This window comes from Urocampus carinirostris, chromosome 20 (genome assembly GCF_059441175.1).
Source record: "Urocampus carinirostris isolate Australia breed hairy pipefish chromosome 20, RoL_Ucar_1.0, whole genome shotgun sequence".
NCBI classification, from domain to species: Eukaryota; Metazoa; Chordata; class Actinopteri; order Syngnathiformes; family Syngnathidae; genus Urocampus; species Urocampus carinirostris.
In genome coordinates, this window is record NC_142368.1 from 17,153,058 (window position 1) to 17,162,782 (window position 9,725).

Consider the following 9,725-nt stretch of genomic DNA (forward strand, 5'->3'; position numbering starts at 1 on the left):
ACTCTTTCAACATTTCGGGTCGCCGACCCCAGCACTGGCTTCACAATGCAGAGCAAATGTGGATAAGGTGACTGTTCTGATTGGGCGTTACAGCAACATCAAATGAATCATCCAGAACACCGGAACATGGGAATTAAGACATGATTGCAGCTATTCATATCAATCAGGAAAAGCACAAGGTAAAATAAACCACCAATGTGCTAATGCTATTTCCTATTGTCTGATTATGATTGAGCCTTCATAGGTGTCCATTAGAGGCCTCTGTAAACTACGGCTGCGGGGGAGTAGGATTGATCCCCGCGCTGATGTGTCTAGCTAATTACCGCCTTATGATGTAAATAACTAACTCCAGTCAATGCACTCACTCATATACGCCAAATACGAGATGACAACGTGTGCGAGTTCCATGGCAACGGGGCAATCAACCCCAAGTAATGATCAGAAATCGGAGGGGGTATAATGCCTCTGGGTAAACAAACCATTGAAGGCACTCACGACACTTATCCACAGAGAATGTGTTTTACTTCATAGGTATTCCCAAGCAGATTTTTTGCTTCAATTTGCCAGTTTTCCTCTCCGCAATTATGCAAATATGTTGAAACATTTACTCTTAAAGTGGACCCATCTGTCTTGTTTGCTGCTGAGCTGTGACATTATCGAGGTAACACAACACTTTCAAAATGGCGAGTTCGATTAACACAATATGTGAGGTCAGCTCCGGAACAGACGGCGATTGTATTGAACAGCGATTTTATACCCCTCATTTCTGCTTGGGGGTTGGCAGTTGTGGCTTTTCATTGGTGTTTTTAGCTACGTGTGTCGCTGTTGATATAATTTTGTCTGGCTAGCACCCCGCTAGCGTCGGAGCTGCCGAGGGCTTTCCTGTTTTGTTTGCTTCCGGTTAGCCCTCGTTGGCTGCCCACCTTGTGTTGTTTGGCCGGATAGCCGGGCATTAGATCTGGTTTTGCAGAGTCCCTTGGTTTATTACCGGCCGTAGCCATTGCCGCTTTTTGTTGTCGGCTCTGTTTAGCCTTGCAGCTCACTGCGTGTTTTTTGTTGGACCAGTCTCGCGTTTTAGAACCCGTTAGCTCTACATGTGTTATTTTTTTCCCGTTTAGCCCTTTATGACTACTCGCTCTTTGTTGTACCATTACTGCAGCCACCTGCGACACAAAAACTACCAAAACTTAAAAACCTTCAAAACCTTTTTGACTACTTAACACATAAAACAATATGGTGACTGACTTTGTTCGGGTTCTGGTGTTCCTCTAAAAACCTCAAGGCTCAGGATGACAAAGACAAGACATGCTGTTTGCAATACCTCGGAAAATAATTGGAATATACAGATGAAATATATATAGATTTCATCCAAAAACCATGAACTATTTCCTCACATCTTGCCTGTTTAAGAGTTTGAGAATACCTTCAACAATCGTGGCAGAGCCTAACGTTCCTGTAGTTCAGGGGCGGCAACCTATAACACGAGGGATTAACCAGTGGCACGCGAGCGAACGGCAAAATAATATTTTTTTTTATGTATCGTAAATTCCGGACTATAAGCCGCTACTTTTTTCCCAAACCTTCAACCCTGCGGCTTATTCAGTGATGCGGCCAATTTATGTAATCTTTCTAACAGCCGCCAGCGGTGCTCGAGTACAAAGGGTAAGATTTAGACCGCTGGAATATATGCGCCGAGGAAGACTGCAACTTCTTAGCTTGTGCAAAAATTAAATTAGCTTAGACATATCCTCATCATGCTAATTGCAAAAAGAAAGGCACATGATGTAGCTTTCAAGCTAAAAGCTAACGAGCAGTCCGATAAAGAAGGAAACAGAACTACTTCACATAAACTTGACTTTGCGAGCGTGTTGCTTGCGTGTTTTTGAATAAGGGAGTGTGGGACGACGTCTGTGTGACATAAGTCTCTTTCCCATATCGGGGAAGACGACTTTGATGACGTCAGTTATAAGGAGGAAGGTGAGGACGGTTTACCGTGATCACTACAAGTATGCTATGTTTTTTTAACAGAGCCGTTTACTGTTTAGCGAGCTGACACTTATTCTGATATGTTTTGCAAATTAAAAAAGAGAGAGGGAGCAAACGCGGGCTGACGGGAAGTGGGGTAAAGGTGTGTGAGACCTGTTGTCGCGGCGGACAATAGTGGATATATATTTTTCCCTTCCTTACCTTTGGAAATATAGACTTTTTTTCCTTGGATCAGTTTCAACGGGTACCCGGACTCTGCAGGTCTGCATCAAACTTTAAGTACCGTATCATTTTCAGTTTATTCTGCCGGCTGTGGTTTTTAGACTGTGTATTTTATATTCAGTTACATTCGCAGGACTCAAAGCTGGGTTTGGGCTAATTTTGTGATTGTGTTACATGTTTCAATGTGGGCGCATGCGGCTTATGTACAGGTGCGGCTTGTGTAAGTACAAAAGCGTTTTTCCTCTTGGAATGTGGTGGGTGCGGCTTATAATCAGGTGCGCTCTATAGTCCGGATTTTACGGTATTTATCGTTTTTATGCGCATTTACCTGAAATTTAGACATTTTCACTGGTTATTTAGAAGCCTTACTTGAAAAGCGCTATATAAATGCAGACCATTTACCATTTACTATTTATGTTAGCGCTCCTCCGTGTGTCAGCGCGTGTTTGCGCGGCGCCTCGCCTTAACCCAGTCTTAACCCAGCCAACAAAACACACGCGCGCGATAAATGAACAAATCATGACGGCTCCTCGAGCGAAAACATCTCGTTCTTTTCAGCCAGCGTGGACAGATGCTTTGTGCATTATGCCTCGAGAGCGTTGTACCTCGTGCATCAAGTGTTAAACATCTTTACGAGACGAAACATGAGCATGAATTCAAGGCGGAGACATTGATATCATTGATCAATGACCATATTACTTGTTTTCTGATTGTAGTTTATAGTTGACGAAGAATGGTTGATTCTGGTTAATTCTTGTGGTAGAAAGTTGAAGTCAGAATGGCTACAGGCCTTTCCACATGTTGTTCACATTCATATTTTAGTTACCGTAAATTCCAGACTATAGAGCGCACCCGATTATAAGCCGCACCCACCACATTTTACGAGGATAACCGCTTTTGTACTTACACAAGCCGCACCTGTATATAAGCCGCATGCGCCCACACTAAAATATGTAACACAATCACAAAAGTAACCCAAACCCGACTTTAAGTTCCGTGATTGTAACTGAATATGTAGTACACAGTCCAAAAACCACAGCCGGCAAAATGAACGGAAAATGATACCGGTACTTCACGTTTGATGCAGACCTGCAGAGTCCCGTTGAAAGTAATCCAAGGAAAAAAGTGTATATTTCCAAAGGTAAGGGTGGGAAAAATATATATCCACTATTGACGGCCGCGTCCACAAACACGTCTCACCTTTACTCCACTTCCCGTCAGCCCGCGTTTGCCCCGCCCCTTCTTTCTCATTTGCTCGTGCAAAACATATCAGAATAAGTTTCTAAAATAATACATTACAAAAATATACAGTTGCAAATACATATTATACATGATTAAACATATTTACAAAGAAAGACGGTACACCGAGAGAGTTTTCAAAGCTTTAATAATAATAATGTAACTTTCATCCCAAACCGTGACTGTGACAAGTAGCAACACGCTACTAGCAACACGCTCGCAAAGCAGTAAACGGGTCTGTTAAAAAAATATACCGTATTTGTAAAAATCCCGGCAAACCATCTTCATCTTTCTCTTTGTAACTGACGCCATCAAAGTCATCTTCCTCAGTATCAGAAAGAAACGTTTTTATATAGACGTCATCCCACGCTCCCTTATTCCTAAACACGCTACCGTCTGTTAGAAAAATTACATAAATTGGCCGCATCACTGAATAAGCCGCAGGGTTGAACGCTTGGGAAAAAAGTAGTGGCTTATAGTCCGGAATTTACGGTAATTGATGAACAAGAATAGTGGAAGATAAATAGGTCAGTTATAACAGTGTTTTTCAACCAGTGTGCCGGGGCACAATAGTGTGCCGTGAGACCTTGTCTAGTGTGCCGCTGGAATTTTATTTTTCCCCAAAAATCAGGCCATTATTCAGTATTTTTGCACTCTTCAGACGAGGAACTGTAATACTCATCCATATCAGTAGGTGGCAGTAGATTTTTATATACTTTTTGTGTGCTAATTATCCGCTCTTGAGGTAGCACAATACATTTAATAACTTAATTTGTTTAACAAAGCGGTTTAAGATTGCACTGTAAAAAATAAAAACATAAAGCACATCATTCTTTTTTATTTTAAGTATTATTTTCTTCTTTTTATATAGTAATTATCTGCTTATGAGGTAGTACAGTAAAATATTTGACTTAACTTCATTTTCGACGGAACTTTTTTATAAATAAAAGTGTACCTTGGTTCAAAAAGGCTAAAGTTATACGGGGCGGCAGTGGCTCAGGAGGTAGAGCGCTCGTCTTGGGATCAAGAGGTCTCAGTTCGTATCCCGGCTCCTCCGTGTTACATGTCAAAGTGTCCTTGAGTAAGACACTGAACCCCTAATACCGCTAATAAGCAGGTTAGCGCCTTACATGGCTGCACGGCCGCTATTGGGAAATGTGAAGTACAATGTAAAGCGCTTTGGGAAGTCTCGTCTTGAAAAGCGCTATATAAATGCATATCATTTCATTTCATTTCATTTCATACGATTAAAATGTCTATCCATGTTGTATATTTGTACTAGTGTAAAATGGCAGCTCTGTTGGATATTAAAAAAATGTTGTGGGAGTCATTAATCTTGGTGTGGCACACTGATTTACAAGGAAATTTGAGAGTGGCACTCTGCACCGAAAAAGTTGCTGACCCCTGCTCTAGTTCATTTCTTAAGACAATAGCAACATTTCTGCAAAAAAATCTATAAGGCATTGAAATACTTCAATTCGCAGTATCGTCATGGTTGTTTTGTTGATAATAGCTGCGACCTCGGGGAAGGGAAGCAAAAGATTTACATTGTTCCTTTGTGTGTCGCATCGCTCCGAGCTGATGAAAGCCTACTGAATCACGGCGAAACGATAAAAAGCGTGTTGTTTTTGCAGAAGTACCTGGTGTTCAGTATTTGTCATTCGTGAGGCGACAAAAAAAAATCCATGCAGTCGAAAAACATAACCCTCAGAGAGAGGTGGCGGAGGAGTTTCTAAATTAATTCTTACCAAAAGCTGCAATAAGTGGCTATAAAAAGGGTGATTATAGAACTTTTTAGACAAACATCACGAGTGAAAAAAAGCAAATTCTTTGCGACGACAGCTATCCAAAGAAAACACGAGAATAAAGTAGGTCTACAATCACAACGACATCCACAGACACATTGTCGTGTTGAAAGACCCAGCCACGACCCATCTTCAATGCTCTGACTGAGGGAAGGAGGTTGTTCCCTAAAATCTCACAATACACGGCCCCAGTCATCCTTTCTCTAATGCAGTGCACTCTTCCTGTCCTATGTGCAGAAAAACACCCCCAAAGCATGATGCTACCACCCCCATGCTTCAATTTAGGGATGGTGTTCTTTGGATTGTACTCTTCATTCTTCTTCCTCCAAACACACTTAGTGGAATTATGACCAAAAAGTTCTATTTTGGTCTCATCTGACCACAAAACTTTCTCCCATGACTCCTTTGTATTATCCAAATGGTCATATGCAAACTTAAGATGGGCCTTGACATATGCTGGTTTAAACAGGGGAAGCTTTCGTGACATGCATGACTTTGGAAACGGTGGTCCCAGCTCTTTTGTGGTCATTGACCAACTCCTGTCGTGTAGTTTTGGGCTGATCCCTCACCTTTCTTAGAATCATCGAGACCCCACGAGGTGATATCTTGCATGGGGCTCCACTCCGATTGAGATTGACTGTCCTGTTTAGCTTCTTCCATTTTCTAATGATTGCTCCAACAGTGGACCTTTTTTCACTAAGCTGCTCAGCAATTGCTCCGTAGCCCTTTCCAGCCTTGTGGAGGTGTACAACTTTGTCTCTGGTGTCTTTGGACAGCTTTTTAGTCTTCGCCATGTTACAAGTTCAAGTCTAAATGATTGTATGGGGTGGACAGTTGTCTTTAATGAAATGAAATGATCTAATATAGCGCTTTTCAAGTCAAGACTTCCCAAAGAACTTTACCGTGAGCTTCATATTTCCCAATAGCGGCCGTGCAGCCATGTAAGGCGCTAACCTGCTTATTGGGGATATTAGGGGTTCAGTGTCTTACCCAAGGACACTTCGACATGCCGGGAATCGAACCTGCAATCTCTTGATCCCAAGACGAGCTCTCTACCTCCTGAGCCACTGCCGCCCCATGCAGCTAACCACCTCAAACAGGTGCATCTGATTCAGGATGATACATGGACTAACACAGTCTAACAGGTCTTTCAGGGTCAGAACTCTAGATAATACATAGGTGTTCAAATACTTATTTGTGGTTACACAAATAAATCGTTCAAAAAAATCGTGCATTGTGATTTCTGGATTTTTCTTTTTAGTTTATCTCTCTCACAGTGGACATGCATCTACGATGAAAATTTCAGACCCCTCCATGATTTCTAAGTGGCAGAAAAAGCAGAATAGCAGGGTGTTCATATACTTATTTGTTTCACTGTATCCAAGGTAATTTAAATCTTTAATAGCAATGTTTGCAAAAAGATTGCTTTGAGCTGAATACCTGAGTCAAAAATACCAAGGAAGCTAGTGGGCTTGGCAACATGGACTTTCTGCTTCGTGGAAGAAAAAAAAACCTACATCTTACGTCCATTTCTACAACTTCAATGTCAGAACCAATGGTTCATTTGTGTGGCATACAGTATTATTGCCAAGCAACAAAGGGATTCCTGATTTCAGTGCTACCTTAATTGGTTTGAAAAACAATGCCACCCACGTACAATTAAGTCTACTCCAGAGAGCATCGGCCTCTTGTTCTGCAGCATGACTAATCTGACAATGCCGGAATTTAAAAAAAGTCAAGAGATGCTGAGCCGCGCCAGTTGCCCTTCAGCAGAAAACGAGTTTGAAGCTTTTATAACATATTCCAAACTATGAAAGTGGCGCAAGAGAAAAATAAAAATGCACAAACCCGGCTCCACGTTGTTAGCGTTGCTGTGTTCATTCGTCTATAACGCACATTTTTGAGCGCATAATACACGAGGTTTTACAGTTTTACTACCATACTTGAGCAATGATTGATCAGTGGGAAAAATATCTCTGACCACAATCGCAAAGCATTGGATGATATAGGAATCAAACTCAAGTCTAGAGGGGGTTGAAAGCGTGGATCCTAACCACTTGACCTCCAGCGATACAGTTGACATACAAAAACGTTTAGTCACGGTACCAGAAATGAATGTTAGAACGGAGTCAACCTAACTCCGTGCTTCCGGACTTTCCCGAGCGTTATAAGGTCGTGCATTTGCAAATCATTTTCCAAAGTAGACAAGAGAAAATGGATAAATGGTTAGGAATCAAGACTCAACCTCAGCCCCAGAAGAAATATTCAAAAGTGGCTAACAACATTCATGACGCTACAAAACGTAAATGTACATTAAAAGCATCGTGGAAAGAGGAGTTCACGTGGCTTGTAGCAGACGAGGCAACGCAAACTTTGCATGAATTAAGATGACTAAATACAGGTACATACTGATGGCAGATGGAAAACGGCAATGTCATACACATGCAAGTAGATTTATAACAAACTTAATATTAAAGTATTGTACTGTTATATATTCTGATTAGCAATCCTTAATACTTTGCATCAATGGTTTTTGTGCGATTACCGTAAATTCCGGACTATAAGCCGCTACTTTTTTTCCCAAACGTTCAGCCCTGCGGCTTATTCAGTGAAGCGGCCAATTTATGTCATTTTTCTAACGGCCACCAGCGGCACTCGAGTACAAAAAGGTAAGATTTAGACGGGTGGAATTGTGCGCCGAGGTAGACTGCATCCTCTTAGTTTATGTTGGAATTGTCCGTATGACAGGACAGAGGTTCGTTCAGATTATGAGGAAGACGCCCTTGATGGCGACAGTTATGAGGAGAAAGACGAGGACGGTTTACCGTGAATTTCGCAATTGCGGTACGGCTTTTTTTAACAGCTACGCTTTGTGTGTAGCGAGCGTGTTAGGTGTAGCGTGGTGGTACCTTTCACAGACACGGTTTGGGATGCAAGTTATATTATTATTATTAAAGCTTTGAAAACTCTCTCGGTGTACCATCTTTCTTTGTAAATATGTGTAACCATGTATAATATGTATTTGCAACTGTATATTTTTGTAATGTATTTATTTTAGAAACTTATTCTGACATGTTTTGCACGAGCAAATGAGAAAGAAGGGGCGGAGCAAACGCGGGCTGACGGGAAGTGGGGTAAAGCCGAGTTAAATCTCTTTGTTGTTGCAGCGGACAATAGTGGATATATATTTTCCCACCCATAACTTTGGAAATATACATTTTTTTTGTTGGATTACTTTCAATGGGACCTGGACTTTAAAGGTTTGCATTAAATTCTAACTACCGGTATAATTTTCCGTTCATGTTGCCAATTGTGGTGGATGGAATGTGTAGTATATTTGCAGTTACAATCGCGGCACCTAAAGTCAGGTTTGGGATAAACTTGTGACTGTGTTACATGTTTAAATGTTGACGCATGCGGCTTATATACAGGTGCGGCTTGTGTAAGGACAAAACCAGTAATGTCCGCAAAATGTGGTGCGTGCGGCTTATAATCAGGTGCGCTCTATAGTCCGGATTTTACGGTAGTCGTCTTATTGTGTTTTAAGTTGTGAAAAATGGGGCAGGCAACTTTCTGGCTGGGCAGGGAACTGAACCAATACCAATACTTTTTGCTTGGAAATGTCATGATCAATGAATACTTCAACTCCTACTCCCTTGAGTTAGTTCATAATTATGATGAACACAGCAAGATTTCAAGCACTACAAATGTTTCTGTTTTTAATTAAATAACTACTGCGATGCAAACTTTAAAGGGAAAGTTTGTGTTATTTAGTACTTCCTAGTAGTATACAAAACAATATTGGCTCAAATAATAAGCAAAATGACATGAACTGTCATATGAACATGCATTTATTTAAATACTAGTAGGATTAGAAATTTAACATTCGACATGACCCTCACCTAGATGGAGATGACAACATTATCGGCCATTTTCAACAAAAAAATACCGTAAATTCCGGACTATAGAGCGCACCTGATTATAAGCCGCACCCACCACATTTTGGGAGGAAAACCGATTTTGTACATACACAAGCCGCACCTGTATATTAGCCGCATGCGCCCACATTGATAATACAAACACGAAATTAACCCATACCCGATACGGTCCAAAAAACACAGCCGGCAAAATGAACGGAAAATGATACCGGTACTTAACATTTAATGCAGACCTGCAGAGTCCAGGTGCCCGTTGAAAGTAATCCAAGAAAAAAAGTGTATATTTCCAAAGGTAAGGGTGGGAAAAATATATATCCACAATGTTCAGCCGCGTCCACAAACACGTCTCACCTTTACTCCACTTCCCGTCAGCCCGTGTTTGCCCCGCCCCTTTTTTCTCATTTGCTCGTACAGAACATACCAGAATAAGTTTCTAAAATAAATACATTACAAAAATATACAGTTGCAAATACATATTATACATGGTTACAAATATTTACAAAGAAAGACGGTACACCGAGAGAGTTTTCAAAGC

The 9,725-nt window shown here is 41.1% G+C and overlaps 2 protein-coding genes across 2 annotated transcripts in view; one reads left to right on the plus strand and one right to left on the minus strand.

Annotated features, from left to right (window-relative positions):
* aven (apoptosis and caspase activation inhibitor) overlaps positions 1 to 9,725 on the minus strand; it is a 59,276-nt gene that overhangs the window by 42,105 nt on the left and 7,446 nt on the right. The gene's annotated exons all lie outside the window — the stretch shown is intronic.
* Positions 1 to 9,725, plus strand: part of chrm5b (cholinergic receptor, muscarinic 5b) — a 34,115-nt gene that overhangs the window by 8,337 nt on the left and 16,053 nt on the right. The window lies entirely within an intron of this gene.